The sequence below is a fragment of the Mesocricetus auratus genome, unplaced genomic scaffold, assembly GCF_017639785.1.
Source record: "Mesocricetus auratus isolate SY011 unplaced genomic scaffold, BCM_Maur_2.0 Super-Scaffold_100006, whole genome shotgun sequence".
Taxonomy (NCBI): domain Eukaryota; kingdom Metazoa; phylum Chordata; class Mammalia; order Rodentia; family Cricetidae; genus Mesocricetus; species Mesocricetus auratus.
Window position 1 is genome coordinate 95,032,239 of NW_024429190.1, and position 8,226 is coordinate 95,040,464.

The 8,226-nt window shown below is 41.5% G+C and overlaps 1 long non-coding RNA gene across 4 annotated transcripts in view; it reads left to right on the forward strand.

Moving 5' to 3' along the window:
- Nucleotides 1-7,993, forward strand: part of LOC110342321 — a 29,663-nt gene extending 21,670 nt beyond the window's left edge. For 3 of the 4 annotated variants that reach the window (XR_002384357.2, XR_002384356.2, XR_002384360.2), the window contains one exon: nt 7,812-7,993. This is a non-coding gene — a long non-coding RNA (uncharacterized LOC110342321). Of the gene's footprint in view, nt 1-7,092; nt 7,285-7,811 lie in introns of those variants that run through there. The other variant, XR_002384362.2, reaches the window with a different exon arrangement.
- The last annotated feature ends 233 nt before the right edge of the window (nt 7,994-8,226 follow it).

Below are 8,226 nucleotides of genomic sequence, written 5' to 3' on the forward strand. Positions count from 1 at the left end.
TATTGTAGTGTATGGAGAAATGACTGGTGGTCTCTGAAGAGCTGGTGAACTGAACTTCTGTGGACTTCCATGACCTTTCAGGCAGTATGGATTATAGAGAAAATAACCACGACAGAAGTCTAAATCACATGTAGTCCAGGGTCTATGCACTCTATACAGGATCAGTGTAGAATGGCAACCTTGATTGTAGTCAATCAACATTACCTCTAGGGTTTCCTAACAAGTTCCAGACCCTGTACTAAGGTCTTAAGGAGAAGAAGTATGAAAAATAGAACAAAAGCCCAACCAAAAAGTCCTGACATTATGAATCAAATGAAAAAGATGCAAGAAAGGCACCCATGCTGGTGCAGCACAGCTGGAGAAGAGAAAACCTGTATGGATAAAATTTGTGCAGTAAGGACAGGAGGAGTCACAGCTTTAACCAGGAAAGATACAATACTCACTCAAATATTGGAAGTGGTCTCATTTATAAGAAAAGAGACTTGTTTGGGACCTTGGTTCTGGAGGTGGAAAGTCTAGACACCTTCGTGAAGCATTGATCTTCAGCTCAGAGTCTTGGGCATCACACTTTTCCTTATGTTAATAAAACCAAGGCTTTTAAAAATACAATCACTATGTTTAATTAGGGTTGCTTGCATATGCTTGTTGTGGGGTTATTTAAGGAACAATGGCAGTTTACCTGTAGTTACATCCCTGAAGAAAAAGAACTTCCTTGCCTCTGCAGCAATCAACTGCCAGTACTCCTTATCTAGAAATGGAGGCTCATGTACCTTTTCCACATCCATGTTGGTATGCTGATGAGCTACATTTTATGTAGACCTTGCTAAGGTAAGCATAGCTATTGTGACTTCATGAATGCAGTGACCATATTGTACCTAATAGAGTTTCAAAGTAGCCCCCCCCCACCTTCCAGCTCCCCTTTCCCTTGATGTTTCCTGAAACTCAAAGTTAGAAGTGATAGAGATGTTTTGCTTGGGACTGAGCTCTGAGATAGCTCTTATTCTCAGTACTTTGACCTGTTATGAGTCTCCATTAATTATTGCCACTGAAAAAAGAAACTTCTGTGATCAACATTGAAAGCAGAACTAACCTATGGAAATAAACATAAATGTAGGTTTTCCCCTAGGGTTGGTTTATGACCCTCCTGGCCATGGGCTTTTGACAGATTTGCAATACTAGGGATAGATCCCATTGTCTCCTGTAGAGTAGGAGTCAGATCCAACCAGAAAGTAATTAGTTACCTCCACAACATTCATGGCACTCTTCCACTGGACACATCTTGGTTATCAGAGCAGTGTTGTAGTAAGCAAAGTCTACCACTGAATAAGACCATTGATCACTTTTCTCCTTCAGTTTCCAGTACTATGAAAGCTAGCTAGCAGGACCAAGATCAGTCTCCAGATTATTTCCAGCTTGATTTATCCATGTCCTACAACAAAATTATGTAATGTATTTAACAATTTGGTTGAAAACCAAAAGAAATGATGATAGGGAGGTACCCCATGCCTGATACTAGGGTTTTCATTGAATAATAACACATGACTTAGAAGCAACTTTATTTACCCATGAAGACTACCTCAATTCAAACTCCTTTTCAAAAAATATTTCAGTATACAAAGTTGTTTTTCCTAATGATTTTTTATTTAATGCTAATTATTTACCAAAGCTCCTACCTCTAAACACTATGACCAGATTAAAATTTGTCCCTTTAATGCTATTAGTATATAACTTTGGATATTGAACTGTTACATGCTTTTTGGTATAGTAGATGGGAAAACACAATCAAAGATGAGACACACATCCAGGTCGCTTACCGAGGAGTATATGAAGAGGACAGTGAAGGACAGAATGAGGCTATATAGGGGATGAAGCACATGGAAAGGCAGAGTCTTGACTGGTGGGGTTTCAGGAATTTTGTCCCTGGGGGCTAAGCCAAGCTGATGCCATTTTAACCATGACCCACTTTTCATGATGGTGGTCTTGTAGTCTAGTCTGGTGAGGGGCATTCCTTCTGGATCCATAAAGTGACACTCCCTCTGGTCCTTTAACCTGTCCACACTGCCTCTGCCATAGTTTAAATTTGAAATGCCCCATAGGATTATGCTTTGAGCACTTGTTCTCTGGCTGATGGTGCTCCTTTGACAGGTTGTAAAGCCTTTAGGAGATGGTGCATGGTTGATGGATATAGGCCTGTGCCTTTAAAGGTGATAGTCCAACCCCTTTTTGGGCCAATTCTCTATTTCCTGGTCCACTGACATTTACACAATAGCTCTCTACCACAAGCTCCTACTCATGGGGCTGAAGCTAAGTCACTATGGACTGACATTTCTGGAATCATGAGCCAAAATAAATCTTTCCTTTATTAGGTATTTTTATTATGTACTATAGTCATAGTAATGTAAAAGTAACTAATACTCTCTATCTCTTCACTCTAAACATCACTGGTCTCTGTTCTATGCAGATCTGTTCTTCCTGCTGCTTTCTGACTTGACAGCTCTGGATATCCAGGTCTCCCTGAACTTAGTGGGACTGTTCTTCCTGCCCTCGGGTCTCACAAAAAGCAGAAGATACTTTTCTTAGAGTTTCTATTGTCGAGATGAAACATCATGACCCAGGAGCAATTTGGGGAGAAAGGGGTTTATTTGGTTTATACTTACATATCATTGCTCATCATTGAAGGAAGTCAAGACAGGAACTCAAACAGGGCAGGAACCTGGAAGCAGGAGCTGATGCAGAGGCCATGGAGGGTGCTACTTACTGGCTTGTTCTCCATGGATTGTTCAACCTGCTTTTTGGTGGAATTCAGGACCTCCAGCCAGGGAAAGCCCCACCCACAATGGGTGGGGACCTCTCCATCAATCACTAATTAAGAAAATGCCCTGCAGCCAGATCTTAAGGAGGCATCTTCTCAATTGAGGTCTCCTCCTTTCAGATAACTCTAGCTTGTGTCAAGTTGGCAAGAGACGAATCGGCACAATGTTACTGCGGGAAATCAGGGTTCTCTCTTTGTGGTTTTAGTCATTAATGAACAAATTGAAAAAAAAGACTCAATAGCAAGTTTGGGGATAATTTTATTAGAGTTTGAGAAGAAGCCACCAGGAAGGCCATCTGACTATCTTGACAATCACTAGGAGGAGGGATATGGAGAAAAGGAAGAGTAAAGGTCAAATCTTTAAGGTCAGGCTGGCATGTTAGCAATGGAGGTCAGGAAGCAGCCACATGACAGTGAACAACTGCATGGAGTCAGGAGGATAGCTTCAGAGAAAGAAAGGGGAAGCTCAGAGTGTCAGATACAGACAAACAAAAAACGTGACTAGTCTTTGTGTAGTACCCACACACAAACAAGAAAAGAGTAAACAAGGAAAGTTATGCTTTTTTGAGTTAGGACTTAGTCAAGAGGGATGACGTAGCAGAGCCGCATGGCAGTGGTTCCCTAACTACTGCATGAAGGGCAGGGCTTCTGGGAAGGAAAGTACATTATCTCATTAAGGGGATAATTGCTCTTCCCATCTATTTAGCTTGGCTTTGGGTGAACCAGCCTACCCTAGAAGTGGTTTCTTAGGCAGGTGGTTGACATTCCAGCTGGGTTAACTTTTAGGGGAGGAGTCAGTCTTCTATAAAGTTTGAATCACGCTTTGAGCATGCCGTGTGTCTACCTGAGCCTAGAGGTATTCCACCAGGGAGGCTTCCATCCTCAATGGCCTCTAAGACTCTTATAGCACCGAGTTGGTAGTAGAACTTAGCAGTGTCTTCTGTTTTCATGCTATTGCTTTTTCTTTTTCAGGCATGAAAGATGCATACAAGAATGAGGGGGTAATGGAAAATTATGCCATGGTTCAAGAAAGCTGGTGATGCAAGGCAATTTGTAGCAGGGACAAAGTCTATGCAAGAAAGATCCTAGATGCCATTGCCTTAAGCTGAGAAAGTGACCCCTAGAAGATCCTAAGATGTTAGAAATGCCAGGACAATTGAACATCTGCTAAGAAAAGCTGCAGGCATAGAGTGGAGACAGTCAAATAAAGGCAATGTGGGCTATGGGCAGTAAGAGTAGAGTGTCCTAGAGGACTGTTGGGGCCTAGAGGATTCTGTCATTCACCCTGAATAGTGATCACAGACCTGCAGAATGTGGTATTTTTACATCCTGGGTTTGGTTTTGTTTCAGTCTGATCTTTGTTTACTATCCTCCCACTCTTCCCTTTTGGAATTAAATAGGGATGCTTATTGTCTGTGATTGCATGCTGGACATATGTAATTTAAAATAGTACAGGAGGTCATAGTTATGGATCACCTCGATTATCAGAATAAACTTTGCATTTTGACCTTTCAACAGTGTTAGGAGGAGTAAAGACTATCATAGACCATTAGAGGTGAACTAAATATGTTTTGCATTGAGATGAAAATGAGACATCAAGAGAAAGGAGTGGAATATTATGATTTAAAATGATGTGTTTGAGTGTCAAGTTTACAGGGGTGGAGATGTGATAGCTAACCTTTATTGCCTATTTGGTTGGACTTAAAAAAGCTATAAAAATATACCTCTGGCTCCCTATGAGAATCTTTTCAAAAAGGATTCACTGAAGAAGGGATCCTCTTCCAAATTTAGGGAGCATCATTAAATTGGCTGCATACCCATACTGAAGAAAGTATGGTTAATGCATCTCTGTTTCCTGATCTCAGGCACAGTGTGACCAGCCACCTCATGTTCCTGTAACATGCCTGTCTTGCCATGATGGAATTATAATCTCAAATCCCGAGCCAGCAGAAACTCTTCCTTCTGTAAGGTGCTTTTGTCAGATATGAAGTCATGATGGAGAGCAATATAACTAACACAATGGCCAACCTACTCTGTGGGGGACAGAAGTGAGCATGGAGTTGGAGGAAATACTACATGACTTGCAAATAACTAGGAAAGTACATACACACATCAACAATCATACATTATATACATGATATACATATATGAACATGCATTTAAACTTTAATTTAATTATACATTAAATGCATAAAATACAGTTATTATGTGTGTGCATACAATATAATCAGTCTGTATAATGTTATGAATATGTTTCCAGATTTGACCATTTGGTATAGGATAACCAATTCATATGTTCTTCCCTGGAAAGACTATTGCTCCTGTTCCTTAGTTCCCTGTAGTTCTATGAATGATATGGAAGCCTCATAGTATTTCCTTCATGCACTTTGGCATGCTATATTGTCCTTGTTATTCTTGTTCTGTTAGTGTTTAGACAGTCATGTTGGTAAGACTTTATGGGTGTGGCTTCTAGCAGTCCTAGAAAACAAAAGCTCACAGCAAACTCCCTGTTCCTCTGGCACTTGCAATATTTTGCCTTTTCCTCCAAAATGATCCCTGAGCCGTAGCTGAGGGAGGTGTATTATAGATGTACACCTTAGGACTAGGCTCCACAAATCTGCATTTTGATTAGTTGTAGTTTTTTGTAATGGCCTCTGTCTACTGCAAAAAGAAGTTTCCTTGATTTGGGCCATACTTTTAATTTTAAAATATTTTATGCATATGAGTGTTTTGTCTGCTTAAATGGTACCATATGCATGCCTGGTATCCATGGAGGTCAGAAGAGTGTGTCAGATCCCCTAGAAGTAGAGCTACAGATGATTATGAGACACCATATGGGTCCTCTGCAAGAGCAAGTACTCTTAACTGCTGAGCCATCTATCCCACCTTATGCTTTAATCGGTATTGTCACTGTACATAGCAGGTATTTTTTAAAAACACCATATTTTTGTACTACTGAGCTGAATATTAGTATCATTTGTTTCTTTGAAGAAACTTACCTATGAGTCACTTTCATAATTTAGTTTCATCTGGTTTAAAACATGGTTGACTTGCTTAATTATTCTGTTGAATTTGGACCTGACCTCTTTCCCTCTTCTCCTTACCCCTGGGGTTAAGTTGGTTTCTGCATGCGTTTCTGTGCAGTGGCAGCATTGGAAGCAGACCTCAGCATGAGGCTCCATAGGCACACACCCTGAGAAGGTAGAGCTCCACAGGGCACTGCTGTTTCCCTCTGGACACTGGCTGCTGACAGCTGAGCCCTCTTTACTCAGGCCTTTCTTACCTCAGTCATGGGCAGTGAGTGATGTCATCAGAATGAGGGCTTGTCCCACCATGAAAGAATTAGCCACCTATGCCTAACTCTCTGTGCCAGTCCCTCAAGAGCTGAGCCCTGTTGATAGCCCCAGATAAGTCACAAGCCTGGTCTAGGGGAAATGGGTGGGAAAAGAACGATTTCCCTATTCTGTACTACGTTACTACTTCAAAGGTAGAGCTTGGGCTCTTCTAAACCATGAAATAGTCTTGGACTGTGAATAACCCAAAATGGAAAATGTCCTCTTGAGCCAGAGCAGGACTGAATGATCTTTCTGCTAACCCACTGCAGCCAATCTCAGCTCCTGAAGAGCCTAGGAAAACATACAATAGTCTGTATGCCACTCAGGGGAGTGTGACAGCAATGGCACAGAACCCAGAGGCTATCTGTCTGCTACAAGTCTGCAGGGCACATCCTAGACCTGTCAGCCTCAGGCAAGCTAAGGAAGAGGGTGGGTTGGCTTGAGAGCAAGTGCACTTAGGCAGGATTGGACATGAGTTACCCCAGGTGTAGACACCCAGTAGGGACAAATGTAGGGGCAGAGGCTAAAGGCCAGAGGTCTCCAGGCTGACCTTGCTACTGAGGACTGTTAACCATGGACTCCTGTCTATTCCAGTCTCTGACATTAGTCAGAGGCTAATAGCTAGGACTGACACCTTTACATTGAAAGTGATATTTGAAGGTGAGTCCTCAAAGGTAGAAATTTATCTCTGTTGTCTCCTGTCTTCCTGTCTCTCACCTCATTCTTTTTGGGGACAAGATATAGAAACTAGAATTCTTCTTCTCTAGGGAAGGCCACAGAAAACAGAACCCGTTTGCTCCAGTGCTGATCATAGATGCCGGAAAATATTACTCCTTTTCCTGAATTTCTGGGTAAAAGTTGTCTATGGTGATATTCTCTAATCTACGTTGTTTGATAGTAGATTATGATGCTTCCATTCTAGAATTCATTTTGTTCTTTACCCAGGATGTGCAGAGGTCAAGAACTGAGAAGATGGGACATCTTGTTCAATCACAGTCTTTGATGGTCTCTATGCTTCATCAAACCTAAGAATAAGTTCATTCAGGGTAAATCCCTGTCTTTGTGCTCTACATCTTAAGGCTCTCTGGTCATACAAAACCATAACTAAATAAATCTGTTAAGACTTTCTCCTGTTAATCTGCCTGTTGTGTATTTATTTAAGCAAAGTCAAATATGTAGCCTCTTAGAGGGAACGTTTGAAGTTCCCTGCAGTTTGAGACCAGGAACCCTGATAAGCGTGTTGCTTAAGTGTACGGTGCCTCCTCATCCACACGCTCAGATCCCCTATGTTTCATCTCCTTCCAGAATTTCCTGTTAGAAAAATCGTCTGTTGACCCCTTGGCATAGCTCTCTTGGTCCCCTGCCTGTAAAGAACTTAGGTGATGTTTATCCTTGGTGCTTCAGCCTCAGGTCCTGTTGACGACTTTGGGGGTGGAGGTTGCTTCTTCATCTTGTCCTGCAGTCTTCTTCTGCCCATTCTCCTCTACCCAGAGCTGAACTCTACACTTTATCCTCAGAGCTCAGGTTCCATATCATCCAAGTCAAGTAACTCTTTTGGAAAAGGACACCAAGTTTGAGTTTAAATGCATGTCTCTAGGAATCATGCTCAAAGGTAGAAACTGAACTCTTTGTTCTGATCTAACATTTCCCCATTCTCCTTGCAGGTGGTTCTGAGAGGAGACAAGTCTCTCTGAAAGATGGAGAGAGGGACCACAGCTAGAGAAGCCTGGGAGCTGCCTTCTTGTAATAGCTAAAGATGCCATCTCACTACATTTTACTTTTAAAGTTCTGTTACATTTTTATTAATTTTTTCTGGAGGGCTTATTAAAATTTGAAGATTATGGTATAAAATTATTAAGGATGACTTTATAGATGGTAACACATTTTAGAATCCAGATATTAGACTCAATCAAAGGAAACTTGGTCCCTGATGAGACACATTTGTAGAAAATCAGCCTATGACCCACACAGTGTAGAGAGAAGCCTTGTCCTTGCCAGCTGCTTTGGTTTTCCCATCCAGTTGCCTGGGCTCTGCTGCGTTGTAGTCCCCAAATAATATACAAGACACTGTATTAATTG